The sequence below is a fragment of the Panthera tigris genome, chromosome B3 (genome assembly GCF_018350195.1).
Source record: "Panthera tigris isolate Pti1 chromosome B3, P.tigris_Pti1_mat1.1, whole genome shotgun sequence".
NCBI classification, from domain to species: domain Eukaryota; kingdom Metazoa; phylum Chordata; class Mammalia; order Carnivora; family Felidae; genus Panthera; species Panthera tigris.
The window spans coordinates 144446568-144466573 of NC_056665.1; the positions used below are offsets into that span (position 1 = coordinate 144446568).

Here is a 20006-nt window from a genome sequence, read left to right on the forward strand (position 1 = left end):
TCCTTTGGCCCCCTCCTTGTGGGTTCCAGAGCGATTGAAACGCGCACATAAAACGCGTGAATAAGGGGCATGGCACACAGTGAACATCATTCCGGATACGGGAGAGCAGGAGGGCAGGGCCGGGGCGCAGGCTGGGGCAGCCGTCGGGCGCGCAGTGGTGTCGGGCGGTGGCGCAGCGCCCCAGCGCCCTCCTCTAGCGCGTGGGCCGGGACCCCGGCCGCGCGCGGGCCTCAGTTTCCCAGGCAGCGCCTCGCCCCGCCTCGCCCCGCCCCGCCCCCCGGCAGCGGGCGAGTGACGTCACGGGCGGCGCGCAGCATTGTGGGGCGGGAGCGCCGAGTCGGGGGAGGGACGCCGAGACGCCATTTTCGGCGGCGGGAGCGGCGGAGCCGGAGCAGAGCTGGAGCCGGCGGGCGCAGGGCGGCGGCTACGGGGAGGAGCCGCGGGGGACAGCGCTCGCGGGCGGCCGAGGATGCTGCGGGGCGGCCGCGCCAGCGCCCCTCGCTCGTGACCGCGGCGCCGCTCCTGAGGCAGCCGAGGCGGAGGGCCCCGCGCATTCCTGCTCCGCGCACGCGCCCCGCGACCTCCCGGTGCTGACAGCGCGAGCGCGCGGCCCCGCGGGAGCAGCACGGTGAGTCCGCGGTCCCCTTCAGGTCCGCAGCCCGGCCGCACCCCCCTCCTCACCCGTGTCCCCTCCCGGGACCGCGGTCCTCGGTCCCACGCCCTCACCCACATCCCCTTCGGCTCCTCTTCCCGGGCCCAGCCCCGCCCGGCTTCTCATCCCCGTCCACTTGTCGTCCGTGCCCGGTCCCTTCTCGGCGCCGCGGCCCTGGGTCTTCATCCACGTCCCGTGCCCGCCCCCGCCGAGACTTCATCCCCGGCCACAGCCCCTTCCCCGTCTCGGTCTCCAGTGCAGGTCCCGGCCCCTCCCCGTGTACGTCCCCCTGTGCGCCTCCCCGGCCCGGGCTGCGGGCGGGGGCGGCGGCGGCCCCGGGGAACAGCTGCGGACCCCCGGAGCCGCGCGACAGGGGGATAGGGCCGCCCCCGGGAACGCGGCGCGCGGGGAGGGGCGGCCGGCCCGGCTGGCTTTGTCCGAATCCTCCCTCTTCCTTCCGGCCCCCGCCCTCTCCGGCGGCACCGCCCTGGGCGGACGCGCCTGTCATGCTCACCGGCGAAGGGCTGCCGGGCGGGTCGGAAGCGTGCAGGGTCTGTTTCTTGCACCGTGTTCACCTGGGCTGGCGTTGCTCTTGTGCGAAACTTGCAGCGGCCCTGGTCTTGGAATACTTACGCTGTTGTCAAGTATGGTGCGCCTCTTTCCTTAAACAACAACAGAACAGAAGCTAAAATGAAACACGAAGGAAGTAAAATTGGTGCCTGGTGGGTTGGATGGTTTTATAACGTGACGTTTGTAGCTCCAGGTGATTTTGTGATCGAATTGTTGCTCCTTGTTGTTTTGTCATTCAAAAACACACTAAGATTTTACATGTTACACGTTTAATAAGGAGTACTTGCAAAAATGTTTTTAAAAAGTGTGAGAAGAGACCATTTGAAATACGCTATTTAAACTGGTATGTAAAAGGGCAGTTCTTTGAGTCTTTGCATTAAATTCTAAGGCCTTTTTTTTTTTTTTTTTTTTTTTTTTTGGGCACAGCATGACTAAGCCATTGGTCCGAATGATTAGCTCAGAATACGTTGTAATAGTTCAGTGAAAAACCCATTAGGAATTTGGGAAACCTTCTTAAGTCTCTTGGTCTTATTACTGAATTCACTTCTTTCAGGGATTGGCAGCAAGCCTTCTTGGGGGTGCGAAATTTGATTCGTTGTTCTGTTTCTTAAATATGTTTAGGAATACAACGAGACTAAATATTAATTTCAGATTGTGGGGAATTACACGTGGGAAGCAGTCTTAAGAGCCAGTTTCTCCAGGTCATCAGAGAATGCAACATCATGATGCAGTGGAGCCTTGGCAGCCCTGTGATGTTGCTGAGGGTGTGGGAGACCCCGGGTGGTAACTTCACTGTGACCTGGCTCATTCGCTTTGCTTTCGAGCGCCTTCTAAAAACGCTAGACAACACATAGTTAAGCTAGAAAGACATGCATGGGAATCAAGACAGTACCTGCAGGAAGAAGAGAGAAAATGCCACTGGGGAGGGGCGTATAGTATCGTAAGTATTTTAAAATAAATAAAACGTTAACTGTAGTTACTTAAAATTGTACATTAAAAAATTATACGTTCTTAAGCGTGTTCTGTAACGTTGAAAAATAGGTAAGCCGATGTGTAACTTTCCATGTGGGACTATAAAAGTTGATTAATTTGTAAGATTCATATAACATGGAAACATAAGTGGAATATGATAAGAAACCAGGACTTTATGTAACAAAGAAGTCATCAGTAATACCCTCAACAGAAGTACAGGCCAGTTTTAAGTGTCAAATTTCAGGACATAGAATGAAAATGATTAGCATGGTAAATGATGAAAGCTTGGTCTTTTGTTTTTTTAAATCAATCAAACCAAGAGTTGATTTTTTTTTTTTTAATTTGTATTAAAAAATTTTTTTTTAATGTTTATTTATTTTTGAGAGAGAGAGACACACACACACAGGGCACAAGCAGGGTAGGAGAAGAGAGAGACAAAGTCACGGAATCCAAAGCAGGCTCAGCACAGAGCCTGACACGGGACTCGAACTCACGAACTGTGAGATCATGACCTGAGCCAAAGTTGGATGCTCAACCGTCTGAGCCACCCAGGCGCCCCGAAAGCTTGTTCTTAAATGTCTATCACGAACCAGCTGAGTGACACCTGAGTGGCTCAGTTGGTTAAACTTCCGACTTTGGCTCAGGTCATGATCTTGCAGTTGGGGAGTTTGAGCCCCGCATCAGGCCCTGCTCACAGCTCAGAGCCTGCTTTGGATCCTCTGTCTCTCCCTCTTTCTGTCTCTCTGTTTTCTCTCTCAAAAACAAATAAACTTAAAAAAACAAAAAATAACCCAACTGAATGGCAAGTGCTGTGCTAAGTAGTTGGGGAAATAGAGACTGTTCTCTTGGAGTTCAGTCTGGTGTGGAGACAGAGGAAAATTGATGGGTACTGCAGATTAGGTTAAATGCTGTGCTGAGTGTCCTGAGAAGGTGATTCTGGATATGAGACTGAAAAGTACCAAATGCCAGGGATTGGTAGTGGCCGTTCTGGAGGACACAGGCCCTGAGGCGGCATTGCAGTAGAGGGGAGTGAAGTTGGGGAGGGCAGGAGTGGAAAGGGAAGATGAGAGAAGGAAAGCAGGAAGGAGGATTGGGGGATTCTTGAGAGTGTGGGGACACTTTAGAAAGCATGGGTAGTGTGGCAGGTGATTTGAACCAAGGTGAGACTCGATGGGAAGCTTTTAGCCCCACATGCGGACTGAGAGCTCCTGAATTGGGGCCGCGACAGTAGGAACAGTGATACAAATGGACTAGAGATGGCTTCAAGGGTTCCAGGGGCCCTGACTTGGGAGTGAGCAGACCAGTAAGAGTCGGACTGCAATCCGGAAGGCATGGAGTGGCTGTGTTCGCAGCCAGAGCGAGCTGCAGGGGCGGGCGTTGGATCGGGTCACTCCTCCGCCGAGTCCTGAGAGCACTCTGCCCCCATGCCTTTCCTTCACATTCCGACTCTTGCCCTCACTGAAGCACACCCCGGCTCCTGCCGAGCCTGCTCTTCTGTATGTCCCCGTGTCCCCACTTCCCCATGTTCCTTAGCACTTCTGTCATTGTTACGGTATGCTTTCATTGTATTTAGTTTCTTCGTTTATTGTCCGTCCCTTTCACTTCATGTCCACGATCTCCATGAGGGCAGGGATTTTTATCAGCGCTTAATAAACGTTTATTGAAGGAATGCATCTAGAATTACTTCCTTGTCACTAACGGGAGGCTCACTGGCTGGTAATACCCACCAAGATGGGGAAAATGAGAGGAGGACGAGGTGGTAAGCTTGGTTTTGGATAGGTTAAATCTGAAGTGTTTGTGGGGTGCCCAAGTGGATGGCGGGCAGTTGGAGATTCAGGTTTGGAGTTCAAGACAAATATTTAGGCTGCAGTCAGAGATTTGGAAGACCTTATTGTCTTGTTGAAAGCCAGTGGTGGTGTCTGTAATGACCTCTCTGGGAGCTTCTGACGCTTGTAGACACTGTGGAGTTGACCCTAAGATAGGTGGCAGAGGAGGTCGACGTCCAGGTGGCTAAGAAGTCAAGGAAGATTTGGATAGACAGAGCTACTGATGTGGCTTCTAGCAGGTTATCAGCGACCTTTCGAATTTTTCCTGAGAATATTACCTCCTAAGGCAGGTGTGCTAATTCAGAAATGATCTGCATGCTGTCTCCCAGGGCATCCTTGTGTCTTTCTGCCCTGAAGTCTCCCAATTAATATACTCTTCTGTCAAAATGAATTCAGATTTTATTTTTGTCTCAACTATTAAAAAAAATTTTTTTAATGTTTATTTTTGAGAGAGGGTGAGTGGGGGAGGGGCGGGGGGGGGTGGAGACAGAATCCCAAACAGGCTCCAAGCTGTCAGCGCAGAGCCCAACACAGGGCTCAAACTCACGAACTGTGAGATTATGACCTGAACTGAAATCAAGAATCAGACGCTTAACTGACTGAGCCACCCAGGAGTCCCTCCCCCCAATTTTAAAAAAATGTTTATTTTTGAGAGAGAGACCAACGAGTGTGTGTGTGTGTGGGGGGGGATGCAGAGAGAGAGAGAGAGAGAGAGAGCGCGCGCGCGAGAGAGAATCCAAAGCAGGCTCCAGGCCTTGAGCTGTCAGCACAGAGCCTGATCCAGGCTCCAACCCACGAACTGTAAGATCATGACCTGAGCCAAGTCAGATACTTAACTGACTGAGCCAATTCAGGCACCCCAGTCTTAGCTATTTTTAAAAATTCACTTTTTTTTCATTTATTTTTTTTTAAACTTACTTATTTTGAGAGAGAGAGACACACACACAGCGTGAATGGGGGAGGTGCAGAGAGAGGGAGAGAGAGAGAATCTCAAGCAGGCTCCACACCATCAGCACAGAGCCTGATGCAGGGCTCGAACTCACAAACTGAGATCATGACCTGAGCCGAAACCAAGAGTGGGACATTTAACCGACTGAGCCACCCAGGCACCCCCAACAATTCACTCATTTTAATTGAAGTATAGTTGACGTACAGTATTAGTTTCAGGTGAACAACACAGTGATTTGATGGTTAGAGACAGTACAAAATGCTCACCGTGATAAGTGTACTTATCATCTGTCAACATACAAAGTTATTACAATACTATGTTTTAACTAAATTTGAAGGCAGATGAAAGCAGTTTGGATCTGTGCTTTTAAATATGCTTGGGGGTGCCTGGGTGGCTCAGTATGTTGAGCATCTGACTTCGGCCCAGGTCGTGATCTCACAGTTGGTGGTGGGTTCGAGCCCCTTTTCAGGCCCTCTGCTGACAGCTCAGAGCCTGGAGCCTCCTTCGGGTTCTCTGTCCCCTTCTCTCTCTGCCCCTCCCTGCTTGCACTCTGTCTCTCAAAAATAAATAAATGTAAAAACAATTTTTTTAAATATGCTTGGTATGATGTCCATACTTAAAAAATAAAGCAGGTGGGTTAATATCAATAGAACAAGCATTTTAAGTTGAGTGAAGTGCATATGTAAAGTATAAGTTACTTCCTTGGTTCTAAAATATCCCAGTTACTTAAGTTTAAGCCTTGGATTGTTCCTTGATTGTATAAGGTGTATATTTATGTCCCAGCCTCTCTGAAGTTCCCTATACCACTACTAATAAAACTGATAATAGTGAAGTTAACCCCAAACCAGTTAAAATTGGTGCAGTAGTACTCCTCTCCATTCTACCGTGGAGGAAACTGAGGGTCAGAGAGGGCGAGTTACTCAAACCAGAGGTGCGCAGCTGTGAAGTCAGGCCTCTGATTCAGGTATTTTTGCTTGTACACTTCAAGCTTTGAGCCACTTTGCTGTCAGGAATCACAGTAATGCTAGGCTGCAGTTGCCTTCACCCGGGAACTCCTTGGCCAGTTCCATTTTGGAAGCCCAAGTGATGCAGTGTCCGTGGTGACTCCTTGGGGTCTCTGGCTAATGTGTACCGTTTCAGCCACCACACTGGCATTGTAGTGTTTGTGTTCTCCACAGAGTCTGGCGTGGAGTAGGTGACCAGTTAAAAGCTGCTTGTCAGGCCTTCCTTTTTATGGTGAATCCAGGTGGGCTGTTTTTCCTTAAGTGCACTTATTCTGCCTGCTTTTTTTTTTTTTTTTTTAATGTTTATTTATTTTTCAGACGAAGAGAGACAGAGCATGAGCAGGGGAGGGGCAGAGAGAGAGGGAGACACAGAATCCAAGGCAGGCTCCAGGCTCCGAGCCATCAGCACAGGGCCCGACGCAGGCCTCGAATTCGTCAACTGTGAGATCATGACCTGAGCCAAAGTCGGACGCTCAACCGACTGAGCCACCCAGGCCCCCCTTATTCTGCCTGCTTTAAAAGGATTTGTAGTACTGACCAAACAGGGGGAAAATGTTAATTTCTTTTTTTTTTTTAATTTTTTTTTTTAACGTTTATTTATTTTTGAGACAGAGGCAGAGCATGAACGGGGGAGGGTCAGAGAGAGAGGGAGACACAGAATCCGAAACAGGCTCCAGGCTCCGAGCGGTCAGCACAGAGCCCGACGCGGGGCTCGAACTCACGGACCGCGAGATCATGACCTGAGCTGAAGTTGGCCGCTCAACCAACTGAGCCACCCAGGCGCCCCAGTTAATTTCTATTCTTTTACAGATATGGTAAAAAATTAACTATATTTACATTGTTGTGCAACTGATGTCTAGAACATTTTCATCTTGCAAAACTAAAATTCTACGGCCGTTAAATAACAGCTTTCCATCCCTGACCTCCCCACCTGCAAACAGTTCTTTCTGATTCAATGAATTTGACTACTTTATTATTTTTTTAAAAAGTTCATTTATTTTGAGAGAGCGAGTGGGGGAGGGGCAGAGAGGGAGTGAGGGAGAATCCTAAGCAGACTCCATGCTGTCGGTGTGCAGAGCCTGATGTGCGGCTCAAACCCATGAAACTGAGATCATGGTGTGAGCCAAAATCGGGATCTGACACTTAACCGACTGAGCCACCCAGGTACCCCACTGGTCTGATTTTTATAAACACAGGTTCTTCCTATTCTAGAATTTCACGTAAATGAGATTATACAATATATGTATTTTGCAGCCAGCTTCTTCCAGCATACCATTTTTGGAATTCGTCTGTGTTGTTGCCTGTGTCAGTGGGTGGTTCCTTTCTGTTCCTGAGTAATGTTCTGTTGTATGGATGTGTACCACACATAGTTTAGCCATTTTCCTCCAGATGCACATGGCCGGGGCGGGGGGGTGCTCTTTCCTGTGTGAGACCATGTGGACATAACGTTTTCGTTTCTTTTGGGTAAATAAGGAGTGGAATTGCTAGTAGCATAGCTGTATGATTAACTTTTAAAGAAACAGACCCAAAGTGCTTGTACAGTTTACGCTTGGACCAGCAGTGTGTGAGTGTTCTCGTTCTCCGCGTCCTCTCTGGCCTTTGCTATCACTTGTCTTTATTTCCACAGTCTAGTGGATGTGTAGTGGCACCTTGTTAGGGGCTTTGTGAGCATTCCCTGATGACTGATGATGGGCACTTACTCATAGGTACCTGCTTTTATGACATGTCTGTTGAGTCTTATCTGTGTAGAAAGGTTGTCTTTTTATTATTGAGAATAATAATTCCTTACGTATTGAGTATGAGTCTTTTTGCCAGATGTATACGTTGCAATTATTTTTTCCCAGTCTAGGACTTAACTGTATGCTTTTTGACTGTGCCTTTAATAACCACTAATTTTAAATTTTGATGAATTCTACTTTGTCAATTTTTTTCTTTTATGGTTCTTGCTTTCTGTTTTAACTGCTTTTAAATCATTAAAAGATGTATGCTTTTTCTGGAAAATGAAAGATGTAAGGTATAAGTAAGTTGTCTATCTTCCCATTTCCTTTCTCCCCAGGGAACTGAATAAAATACATATGTATTTTTTTATTTAAAGATTTTTTGAAAACTTTTTTTTTCTTAAGTTTATTTATTAATCTTGAGAGAGAGGGAGAATGTAAGCAGGGGAGGGGCAGAGAGAGAGGGAGAGAGAGAATCCCAAGCAAGCTCCGCATTGTCAGCCCAGAGCCTGATGGTGGGGCTGAAACTCACAAACCGTGAAATCATGACCTGAGCCAAAATCGAGTCAGATTACTTACCCAACTGAGCCACCGAGGTACCCCCAAATATATATTTTTTTAAAGATTTGATTTGATTAAAAAAATTGTTTTTTAATCTTTATTTATTTTTGAGAGAGAGACAGAGCATGAGCAAGGGAAGAACAGAGAGAGAAGGAGACACAGAATCCGAAGCAAGCTCCAGGCTCTGAGCTGTCAGCACAGAGCCCATCGCGGGGCTCAAACCCATGAACTGCAAGATCATGACCTGAGCTGAAGTTGGACGCTTAACCGACTGAGCCACCCAGGCACCCTGATTTGATTTTTATTTTTATTTTTTATTTAAAAAAAAAATTTTTTTTAATGTTTATTTTTGAGACAGAGAGAGACAGAGCATGAATTGGGGAGGGTCAGAGAGAGAGGGAGACACAGAATCTGAAGCAGGCTCCAGGCTCTGAGCTGTCAGCACAGAGCCCGACGTGGGGCTCGAACTCACGGACCGTGAGATCATGACCTGAGCCGAAGTCGGACGCTTAACCGACTAAGCCACCCAGGTGCCCCCTGATTTGATTTTTAAATAATCTCTACACCAACGTGGGGCTCAAACTCACAACCCCGAGATCAAGAGTCTCATGCTTCATGGACTGAGCCAGCCAGATGCCTCTTAAAAATCTTTTAATTGTGGGTGCTCCTCGGTGGCTTAGTCAGTGTCTGACTCTTGATTTTGGCTCAGGTCATGATCTCATGGATTGTGGGATCAAGCCCCACGTTGGACTCCCTGCAGACATTGTGGAGCCTGCTTAGGATTCTCTCTCTTCCTTTCGCTCTCTGCCCTTCCCTTGCTTGCGTGCACTCTCTCAAAATAAATGTAAAAAAAAAAAAATTTTTTTTTTTTTTTAAATTATTTTAGAGGGGCGCCTTAGGTGGCTCAGTCAGTTAAGTGTCCGACTTCAGCTCAGATCATGATCGCACTGCTAGTGAGTTCAAGCCCCGCGTTGGGCTCTGTGCTGACAGTATAGAACCTGGAGTCTGCTTCCAATTTTGTGTCTCCCTCTCTCTCTGCCCCTCTCCTGCTCATGCTCTGTCTCTTTCTCTCAAAAATAGATGTTAAAAAAAATTTTTTTTTTTTTAATTATTTTAGAGAGAGACAGACAGAAAGTATGTGTGCAGGAGCGTGAGCAGAGGAGTGGCAAGAGGGAGAGAGGGAGAATCGCAAGCAGGCTCCTTGCTGTCAGTGCAGAATCCTACGCGGGGCTCAAACTCATGAACTGTGAGATCATGACCTGATCCAAAATCAAGAGTTGGACACAGCCGACTGAGCCACCCAGGTGCCCCTGTCCTGTTTCATTTTGAAATAAAAATGCTGTTTTTTAACCACATCATGAATGCTCTATTTTTTTTCACCCAGGCTCCCATAACACCCTGTTTTTTTGTATTCTCTTAGTCACACGGTCCGATGAAGCTGTTTTTCCTTTTTGTTTGTTCAAAGACTTGTAATAGAGACATCTGCATCATTTGGGCTTACTCATTCTTGATTTAGGAAAAAGCGTGTTCTCCTATATTTTCATGTAGTACCCTTTTCTGTGGTTTGTCATGCTTAAAATTTGCATCTGAAGAGATGTCTCATGGCAAATGGAATGACCTAATGCACTGCCCATCTGTGGCCAGGAGCCCTGCTTGGCAGTGGGGTGGGCCCCTGACCAGCTAGTGGGGGACACGGCCTTCTTGTAAAACTCTTTCTTTAGGTGCTGTCTGGTCATTGACAGGCAAAGCCAGTGTGCACACTGGGGTATGTGCACACTTCACATAGTGGTGTGGTTAGGTTATTGTGGAGTTAGAAGATCTGTGTACTTAGAGGTGGACTGATTTCAGAACAGAACCACAGTTGACTTTTTTGAGCATGGCTGTGGGGAAAGAACCCAGGGAGTTCTGACTGCCTTCGTGCCTCAAATTCTGGAAGCACATCGATAGATTCATCGAAGAGGCAGATGCATGCCTCCAGTTTTATCCAGTGGTTTATAGTTTTAAGATGGAAACAAATTCCTAGACGTTACAGCGTCTTGGAGTCGTTAGTATTGAAACATCCACTTCACAGATTTTTGTGATTTTTTTAGGCCAGCACAATTCATTCATTCAGCTTATTCTTGTGATTTAAGTTTAGAAGAAGAGATGAAAGGATTAGATTAAATTTTTTTTAATGTTTATTTTTGAGACAAAGAGAGAGAGGCAGAGTGCTAGTGGGGGAGGGGCAGAGAGCGAGGGAGACACAGAATCCGAAGCAGGGTCCAGGCTCTGACCTGTCAGCACAGAGCCCGATGCGGGGCTTGAACCCATCAACTGTGAGATCATGACCTGAGCCGAAGTTGGATGCTCAACTGACGGAGCCACCCAGGCACCCCGAAAGGATTAGATTAAGTTAGGTTAGGTTTGAGGAAGATTAGATTGGAGGAGGTACAGTGTACAAGAAGAATATGATGAGCCCATAAAATTTCCATTTTGTAATGGGTTTGTGGCAAGCTCTGGAATTGTCTCTCTCAGCTGTCTCTGTCAGTTCATGGCCCAGAGATGAAGTTTCTCATTAGGAGGTTCCTGATGGAGCATATCCTCCCTTGAGTGGAATTTAGTGACTCTTTTTTTTTTTTTTAATGTTTATTTTTGAGAAAGAGAGAGTAGGGGAGGGGCGGGGGGGGGGCGACAGGATCCAAAGCAGGCTCCATGCTGTCAGCACAGAGGTGCTTGAACCTTTTGTGGGACTTGAACTCACGAACCATGAGATCATGACCTGAGCCAAAGTCAGACGCTTAACTGACTGAGCCACCCAGCTGCCCCAGAATTTTTTTTTTTCCTTCAGTTAATGATACGTACCAAAGAAAATAAAACACAGAACCCCACTTTGGAACCTAATCTATTTAGCTTTGTCAAGAAATCATAGAAAACTTCGCTTTTCACTATTTTTATCCTATGTTCCCCTTTGTTAAACAACTAAAATCTCAAGTCCTCTTCAGTTTATTTAGTGACTTCCAAAAACAAAACACATTACCTATTGTGACTAAAAAGCAAAGTGACCAATGGTAATATTAGAGGTAAAAATGTACTTATGTTTTGGCTCTGAAGTTGCAGGACAAAAATTATATGGTGCAGAATCAAAGGGGGAATATTACTTGAGTCAGAAGAGGTGAAAGTGGGCGCCTGGCTGGCTCAGTTGGAAGAGCATGTGACTCTTGATCTTGGGGTTGTGAGTTCAACCCCCACAGTAGGCTACGGATTACTTAAAAAAATGTGAAAACAAACAGTGATTCTTGAGTTATTTATTATTTTGAGAGAGAGCGAGCAGAGGAGGAGAGAAACCCAAGCAGCCTACTTGCTGTCAGCGCAGAGCCTGATGCAGGGCTTGAACCAGTGAACTGTGACATTATGACCTGGGCCAAAACCAAAAATCCGGTGCTTAACTGACTGAGCCACCTAGGCACTCTTGATTCTTGAATTTTCTGATGTTTGCTTTTCTTTTTGGTGGAGGCAGGAGAGGGTAAATGGTGGGGAGGAGAGGTGTTATTCCCCTAGCTTGTATAACAGTTAAGGTTCACATTTTAAGCCAAATCCAAAAAGGCCTCCTAGGGTCTTTCAATCATCTTCCAACCATGACATCTTTAGATAAAAAGACAAATGATATGCCCCTTTATAGGCTCACAGTCCTGAGTTATTTTGTTTTCTAAATATAACACAGTATTATTATAATAAATATATTTTAGACAGCTGCATATTGCCTACTCTTTCCCAAATAAGAATCACTAAATTTGGGGTGCTTCGGATTCTGTATTTGCCTCTCTTTCTGCCCCTCCCCTGCATGTGCTCTGTGTCTTTCTCAAAAATGAATAAACATTTTAAAAATTAAAAAAAATTCTGGGTATATTATACTGAAATGTTTCTATTATGAAAAAATTCACAGGGTCACACAAACTTCTGATTCTAGAATATTAAAAAAAATTTTTTTTAAGGTTTTTATTTATTTTTGAGAGAGAAAGTCAGAGCGTGAGTTGGGGAGGGGCAGAGAGAGACACACACACAGAATCTGAAACAGGCTCCAGGGTCTGAGCTGTCAGCACAGGACATGATGTGGGGCTCGAACCCACACACCATGAGATCATGACCCGAGCCAAAGTCACACACTCAACTGACTGAGCCACCCAGGCGCCCCTAGAATATTGTTTTTAATGTTTATTCATTTTTGAGAGAGGGAGAGACAGAGTGTGAGGGGGGGAGGGGTAGAGAGACAGGGAGACCCAGAAACCTAAGCAGGCTCCAAGCTCTGAGTTGTCAGCACAGCCTGATGTGGGGCTCGAACCCACGAACCATGAGATCATCACCTGAGTGGAAGTCAGACGCTTGGCTGACTGAGCCACCCAGGTGACCCTGATTCCAATATTTTTATAACCCCAGAAAGAAACCCTGAACCCATTAGCAGTCAGTCACCACCCTGCTTTCCCTCCAGCCCTTGGCAACCATGAATCTACTTCTGTCTCTGTAGACATTTCATATAAATGGAATTATGCAATATGTGGCCTTTTGTGTCTAGCTTGGTTCACTTAAGTACATGTTTGTGAGGTCCAACCATGCTGTAGCATGAGTCAGTATTTTGTTCCTTTTTATAGCCAAATAATACTCCATTGTGTGGATAGACCACATTTTGGCTGTTACGAATAATACCAAACTACTGGTGTGAAAGTTCTACATTTGTCCAGCATTGGTTTTGGACCATTTGTGTGCAGGTTTTTATGTAAACATGTTTTCAGTTTTCTTGGGTATTTACCCAGTGGTGGAACTGATTGGTCCTTCACTTAATTTAAAATTTTTTTTTTTTTGAGAGAAAAAGTGTGTGTGTGTGTGTGTGTGTGTGTGTGTGTGTGTGTATGAATTGGGGAGGGACAGAGAGAGAGGGGAGCCCAGGCAGGCTCCATGCTGAAAGTGCAGAGCTCAATCTCATGAACCATGCATGAGATCATGATCTGAGCCGAAATCATTTTAAAGTTTTGACACTTGTGTTACTTAATGCACAACACACTCTGTAATCTTGAGTTCCATGATACTGAATGTCTTGGTCTGTTTGGGTGGCTATAACAAAATACCATAATCTGGGGGACTTATGAACACCATGAATTTATTTCTCATTGTCCTGGACTGGGAATTCCAAGACCATGATGCTGGTAGATTCAGGGTCTGTTGAGGTTTGGTTTTTGCTGCATAGATGGCTGTCTTCTCTGTGTCCCCACTTGGCGGAAGGGGTGAGGGAGCTCTGTGGAGTCTCTTTTATACGAGCACTGATCTCATTCCTTAGGGCTCCACCCTCATGACCTAAGTACCCACCTCAAAATAGCATCACCTTCGGGGTTAGGTTTCAACATACGAGTTTTGTCGGGACACAGACATTCATTCAGATCATAGCACTGAATATTTCCTTGAATACAACTTCAGTCATTTGGTATAGGCTCATTAGAGGTTCTCTGGCTGCTTCTCGTTTCTCCCTCTCTGTGCCTAGTGCTCAGTCCGGCGTCTGGTTGTGTGTAGAGAGATGGGCTGTGAGTCTAGCTGGCTGCGTTTCCCACTGGTTCAGCTCACATATCTCTTGGGAAAACATCTCGGTCGTGATGTTCTGCTACCAGTATTGGCAAAGTAAACATTTATCTGTTCTTCTATCTTATTTTTCTTTTTCTGTGCTAGACTTTGTTTTTCTAGGAACTTCATTTCATAGTCAAACTGTCAGGGGCGCCTGGGTGGCTCAGTCCATTGAACATCCGACTTCAGCTCAGGTCATGATCTCGCAGTTCGTGGGTTCGAATCCCACGTCGGGCTCTGTGCTGAGAGCTCAGAGCCTGGAGCCTGCTTCAGATTCTGTCTCCAGCTCTCTGTGCCCCTCCCCTGCTTGTGCTCTGCCTCTCTCAATCTCTCAAAAATAAATAAAGGTTAAAAAATTAAAAAAAAAAACCTGTCAGAATAATTCATGTTTCTTTCTTGGCTGTCCTTCACTCTGTCGTTTTTTTCTATCACATTCTTTAAAAAAATTGAAATTTAAGTCCAGTAAAATAAAAGTTATCATTTTAAAGTATACAATTCGGTGAATTTTTTCTGTATTTTGGGCAACCGCAACCACTGATCTAATTCCACACGTCTTTTAAATATATATATATTTAACTTTCTTTACCACATTAGTTCTTTCTTTCTTTCTTTCTTTCTTTCTTTCTTTCTTTCTTTCTTTCTTTCTTTTCTTTCGAGAGTGTGAGCAGGGGAGAGGGGCGGGGGTGGGAGAGAGAGAGAGAGAGAGAATATATCTCAGGCAGGTTCTGTGCTCAGTGCAGAGCCCAGTGGGGGGACCGTGAGATCATGACTTGATCCAAAATCAAGAGTCAGATAGATGCTCAACCGACTGAGCTACCCAGATGCCCTTTTTTTGGTTAATTTTTGAGAGGGGGGAAGGTTTGTTGAAATTTGTCAAACTATTGAAAATTGTATTCCCTGTTTGTAGAATGTGCGTGTATAATCTCATTGTCTGTAGGCAGTATAAATCTCATGTAAGTATAAAGGGAGTATAAATGTATGAAAAGATCAGGTGGTAGAGATGGGAAATAACATTACATGAAAATTGATAATTTGGTATGACAAAAATTCAGTATGTATGATCTAGTATAATCTTTAAAAAGTGCTTTTAGCGTCCACCCAGTTCTGGTTTAATTTCTCTGTCTTATAAAATATTCAGTGTATTCAGCATTTCTATTCTTGTCTCACTTAGGTTGGTCTATTTTTATTGTGGCCGAAGTTTCAAATCCTTTCTATATTTGAGGGTTTGAGATGTTCCTTTGCCTGCAACCCCAGGCAGTCCGGAGAGGTGCTTGTCTGTTTTCTGGGTGAACCAGCAGAAGCACAGGGTGCTTGTGGTGTGTGTACGCGTGCGTGTACAGCAGTGTGGTCACTAAATCAAAGGTGCACCTGAACGCGGTGGAGGGAGCTTGGATTCTGTTCCTGTTCTGGGTAGTGTGGGCTGCGTGTCTTCAACGGTCCGTCTCCTCATCTGTAAGCGGGAATTGTAATGATTGTTGACTAAACCACTTACAGACTTTGTCTTTTGTCCTTCTAAAACAATACACGTGGGGCCCCTGGGTGGCTCGGTTGGTTGAACGTCTGACTCTTGATCTCAGTTCAGGTCTTGGTCTCAGGATTGTGAGTTTGAGCCCCGCGTTGGGCTCCACGCTGGTAATGAACCCTACTTAAAACAAAAACCATACCCTTATGGAAATACTCCAGAAACGAAAATCCTGCACAGATGTGAGTTCTTACTATGCATAGCACGTGTATGCTTTCCCGGTTTTGTCTTTATCAAAGTTACATGCATACTTTTTTGTATTCTTTGTAGGTAGATTTTTAAAGAACAAACTTTTTAGGATAGTTTTCTGTTGACAGAAAAGTTGGAAGACAGTACAAAATCCCTGCATGCCTGCACTCAATTTCTCTTAATGTTAACATTCTACATTATTATGGCACATTAATGACAACTAAGGAACTAGCATTGGTACATAATTTTAACCAAGCTCCACATTTTATTTGGATTTTACTAGTTTTCCCCTAATATCCTTGTTCTGTTCAGAACCCCATCCAGGACACCGTATCACACGTAGCCATCGTTTTTCCTGGTCTGTGAAGTACTGGCCAGTATTTTGTAGAATAGCCCTCAACTTGCGTTTGTCTGACATTTTCCTCGTGGTCGGACGGGTTTGCAGGTTTTGAGAAGAAGCTCGCCGGCCCAATTTTGGTTTCCGAAACCATTTTACCATCAAACAAACCAAGGCCCCTTCAGATAATGGCTGATTCTAGGGCTGGGGCAGGGAGAGTACAAGACGAGCCTGGGACATCTTGTGGTGCTAGAAAGTGCAGAAGTGCTCAAAAAGCAAAGGGGTAGGAGCATGTGAAAAGACCATGAGAGCCAGTTGACAGAACTCTCACTGGCCCAAACCGAGACAGTTTGAGCCACAAAATAAATAACGTGGTGTGTGTAATAACGAGTATTCTTTAGATAAAACCTGAGGTATAAAACAAACCGCTCCTGTCCATATTGACATTGATGATTAAACAAGTAAATGAGGGATGAGGCAGAGAGGAGACACTGTCCTGTACAGAAGAACTCCAGACACCTTATAATCCCTCTTCACATTCGCCCTCCCCACCCCTCTGGGGGTGGGCTGCCCCCCTAGTGATGTGCTTCCTGCAGATGAGCGTCGAAAGGACAGCTGGAGTGGGTGTGTCTAGTGGAGGTAATCCTGGCCAGGGGAGGCCTGCACAAACCACGGCAGCCGGTGGTCAGGACTGGCACCGTTGCCTTTTAAGTCAGGGGGAGCACAGGGACTCTGGCTGTGATGCAGTGAGAATGGTACCCGTGGGTTTCAGAGTCACATAGTTTCATAAGTGTTGGTTTTTGCCACTGGCTTGCTCCCCCTTTCCTTCTTCCTAGAAGTAACTTTTTGTTGTTGTTGTTGTTTTTTAATTTTTAATCTCTTTCTTTCTCTCTTTTCCTCTTTCCCTCTCTCTTTCTCTCTCTCTCTCTCTCTCTCTTTCTCTCTTTCTCTCTCTCTTCCTCTCTCTCTCTTCCTCTCTCTCTCTTCTGCTTCCTCCCTTCCTCCCTTTCTTTCTTCTTTCTTTATAATGTTTATGTTATTTTTGAGAGAGAGAGAGACAGAGCCCGAGCGGGGGAGGAACGGAGAAAGAGGGAGACACAGAATCTGAAGCAGGTTCCAGGCTCTGAGCTCTTAGTACAGAGCCCGATGCAGGGCTCGAACCCACAAACCACGAAATCATGACCTGAACTAAAGTCAGATACTTAACCAACTGAGCCACCCAGCCCCCAGTAAACATTTTTTTAAAGTTTTAAAATTTATTAGGGGAGGTGAATGGGGGAGGGGCAGAGAGAGGATCCCAAGCAGGCTCTGTGCTCTCAGCGCAGACCCCACCTGGGGCTCGATCTCACTAACCCTGAGCCGAAATCAAGAGTCAGATGCTTAACTAACTGAGCCACCCAGGCACCCGTTTTCACTTATTATTTTAACATTATTAAAAAAATGTATTTATTTTTGAGAGAGAGTGCAAATGCATGAGCAGGGGTGGGTGGGTAAAGAGAGGGAAACAGAGGATCCGAAGTGGGCTCCACGTTGACAGCAGAGAGCCCGACATGGGGCTCGAACCCACAAACTGGGAGATCACGACTTGGGCCAAAGCTGGAGGCTTAACTAACAGCCACCTGTGAAACGGTCCCGTTTTCACTTCTTTTAAGTGAAATACAATTTTTACATAATTACTGCTGTTTCTAAATAACAGGCTTATGTTGCTGTCTGATGATTTTTTTTTTTTTTTTTTTTTAAGATTTTACTTTTAAGTAATCTCTGCACCCAACGAGGGCCTCACACTTACAGCCTTGAGATCAAGAGTCCGTGCTCTACTGACTGAGCCAGCCAGGCGCCCCTGATGGTTTTTCAGTTTTTGACTTCCCGTTCTAGATAATTGGGACTGAGCTCTTTCTTTGCTTCGCTTTACCACACAGGTGCTCCTCCTTTGCATCTGCATAAGCTCCCGCAGAATTTAAATTTTGTTTAGGTGTGTCTTTACCGTTTATATTCTTATGACCGTATAAATGCCAGAGCTGATTTATGTAATGAACTGTGTGATTGCTTTTCCTATTTGACCTTTTGTTTCCTTAGGAGTTAATTATCTTGTTTTCATTTCCTTTGTAAGTTGGCGCTGATTCACCCGCCGTCTCCAGCACTCGTGTGGTGGTGGGTGCAGAGCCCCGTCTTCCCCCCGGGGGACCCTGTGCCCTGTGTTCCATGTTTTCTTCTTGACTTCTCATTTTGCTTGAGCGCATCTTCCCGTAGCCTGAGAAATGGTGCATGAGAGGTAAAAGTTTGTGAGACCTTGTATGTCTGAAAATGTTATTATTCTGTCCCCATGGTTGATGGAGAGTTTAGCTGGCTTTGGAATTGGAAATTGGAAATAATTTTCCTTCAGAGCTTTGGAGGCATTTGTTTAATTGCCTTTTGCTTCCAGTTTTGCTCTTGAGAAGTCTGAAGCCATTCTGATTGTTTAATTCTGTCTGTATGACCCCTACCCCTGAGCCCCTGGGAGCGTGTAGGAGATATATATCTATATCTGTTCTGTATCTATATATTTAAGTTTATTTATTTTGAGAGAGACAGAGACAGTGCAGGTGGGGAGAGGCATAGAGAGGGAGACAGAATCCCAAGCAAGCTCCGCACTGTCAGTGCAGAGCCTGACCTGGGGCTCCAACCCATGAAACCATGAGATCATGACCTGAGCTGAAATCAGGAGTCAGATGCTCAACCGACTTGAGTCACCCAGGTGCCGCAGGATATTCTTTTGTCACCACATTTTTATTTTCTTTAAAAAGTGTTTTTTTCATACGGTCCACATCCTATGCTTAGGACAGTGTCTGGCATAGGTAGAGTTGGTGCCCAATAAATAATTAACCGTCACTGAGCTGGTTGCACCTCTCACCTCCTCCTTTGGAGGCCAAGGCCTAGCTGTTGGTGTTCTGCAGGCCAGGTCGTAGGTGACCGTTGGATCCTTCAGCCTCTCACGTTGCCTCGCTCAAGTTCCTGCAGCTCACCCGCCATGGCTCAGTGGACATAGCGGGGCTCGATCTCATGAGTGAGATCATGACCTGAGCCAGGATCAAAAGTTGGACGCTCAACCGCCTGAGCCACCCACATGCGCCCAGAATTGTCCACTTTAAATTTGTCAGTTTTCATCATCCCTAACAGGAGTTGATTTTGTAACACTGAAGATTTCTCTTAGTCACTGGTGTGTTAGAGCGAGTAAACTCAGTCTTGGAGCACTTAGCTGGCTCAGTTGGTAAACGTGTGACTGTTGATCTTGGGGTCATGAGTTTGAGCCTCACGTTGGGTGTACAGATTACCTAAAATCAATAAATAAAATTTAAAAAACTCTCAGTCTTTGCCTAACAGACCGGTTATGTTAAAGGACAAATTAAGAGAATAATTTCAGTATTAGTAGGGGCTATTTTCAATATGCAAATTAATATTGCTGTCTGGTATTTTTGTCATACTTGAGTAATGGTGCGTTAGTGATATGCTGGTGTATTAGTTACTGCTAGTCGTATCTTTAGTTACTGTCAAGGTCTAAATCCTCTCCTTATGTGTATTCTGAGAAATTCATGATACAGACGAAGATGGATGGTTCAGTTGCCTTGTCCATTTATTTCAGGTTTGAGCATGTAGGGATTTAATTTTCTTTTTATTTTTAATGAAAAAAAATTTAACGTTAAAAAAATTATTTTAGAGGGGAGAGAGAGCATGCAAGGGGGGGGGAGGGGCAGAGGGAGAGAGAGAGAGCGAGAAAATGAGAATACCAAGCAGGCTCCACACTCAGCACAGAGCCCCATGCAGGCCTTAATCCCATGACCTGAGCCGATATCAAGAGTGACCTGAACGGAAATCAACAGTGGGCTCAGTGGACAGGGTGCTCAACTGACTGAGCCACCCAGGCGCCCCTAGATTTTTTTCTGGGAGGGGGTTGGGAGGGGAGAGGGAGAGGGAGGGAGAGAATCTGAAGCAGGTTCCTGCCCAGCGTGGAGCCCTGTGCAGGGCTCGACTTCATGACCATGGGATCATGACCTGAGCTGAAATCAAGTCAAACGCTTAACTGACTGAGCCACCCTAGCGTCCCTAATTTCTTTCTTAAATCAAGGGCCTGTTTTGGTTTCCT

The 20006-nt window shown here is 45.8% G+C and overlaps 1 protein-coding gene across 12 annotated transcripts in view; it reads left to right on the forward strand.

The window, feature by feature from the left end:
* Window positions 1–354: 354 nt before the first annotated feature.
* Window positions 355–20006, forward strand: part of KLC1 (kinesin light chain 1) — a 65953-nt gene continuing 46301 nt past the window's right edge. For 7 of the 12 annotated variants that reach the window (XM_042990681.1, XM_042990684.1, XM_042990687.1 and 4 more), the window contains exon 1: window positions 356–628. The gene's annotated coding sequence lies outside the window, so the exon portion shown is untranslated. Of the gene's footprint in view, window positions 629–20006 lie in introns of all 12 variants that reach the window. The other 5 variants (XR_006219134.1, XM_042990680.1, XM_042990679.1 and 2 more) reach the window with 1 other exon arrangement.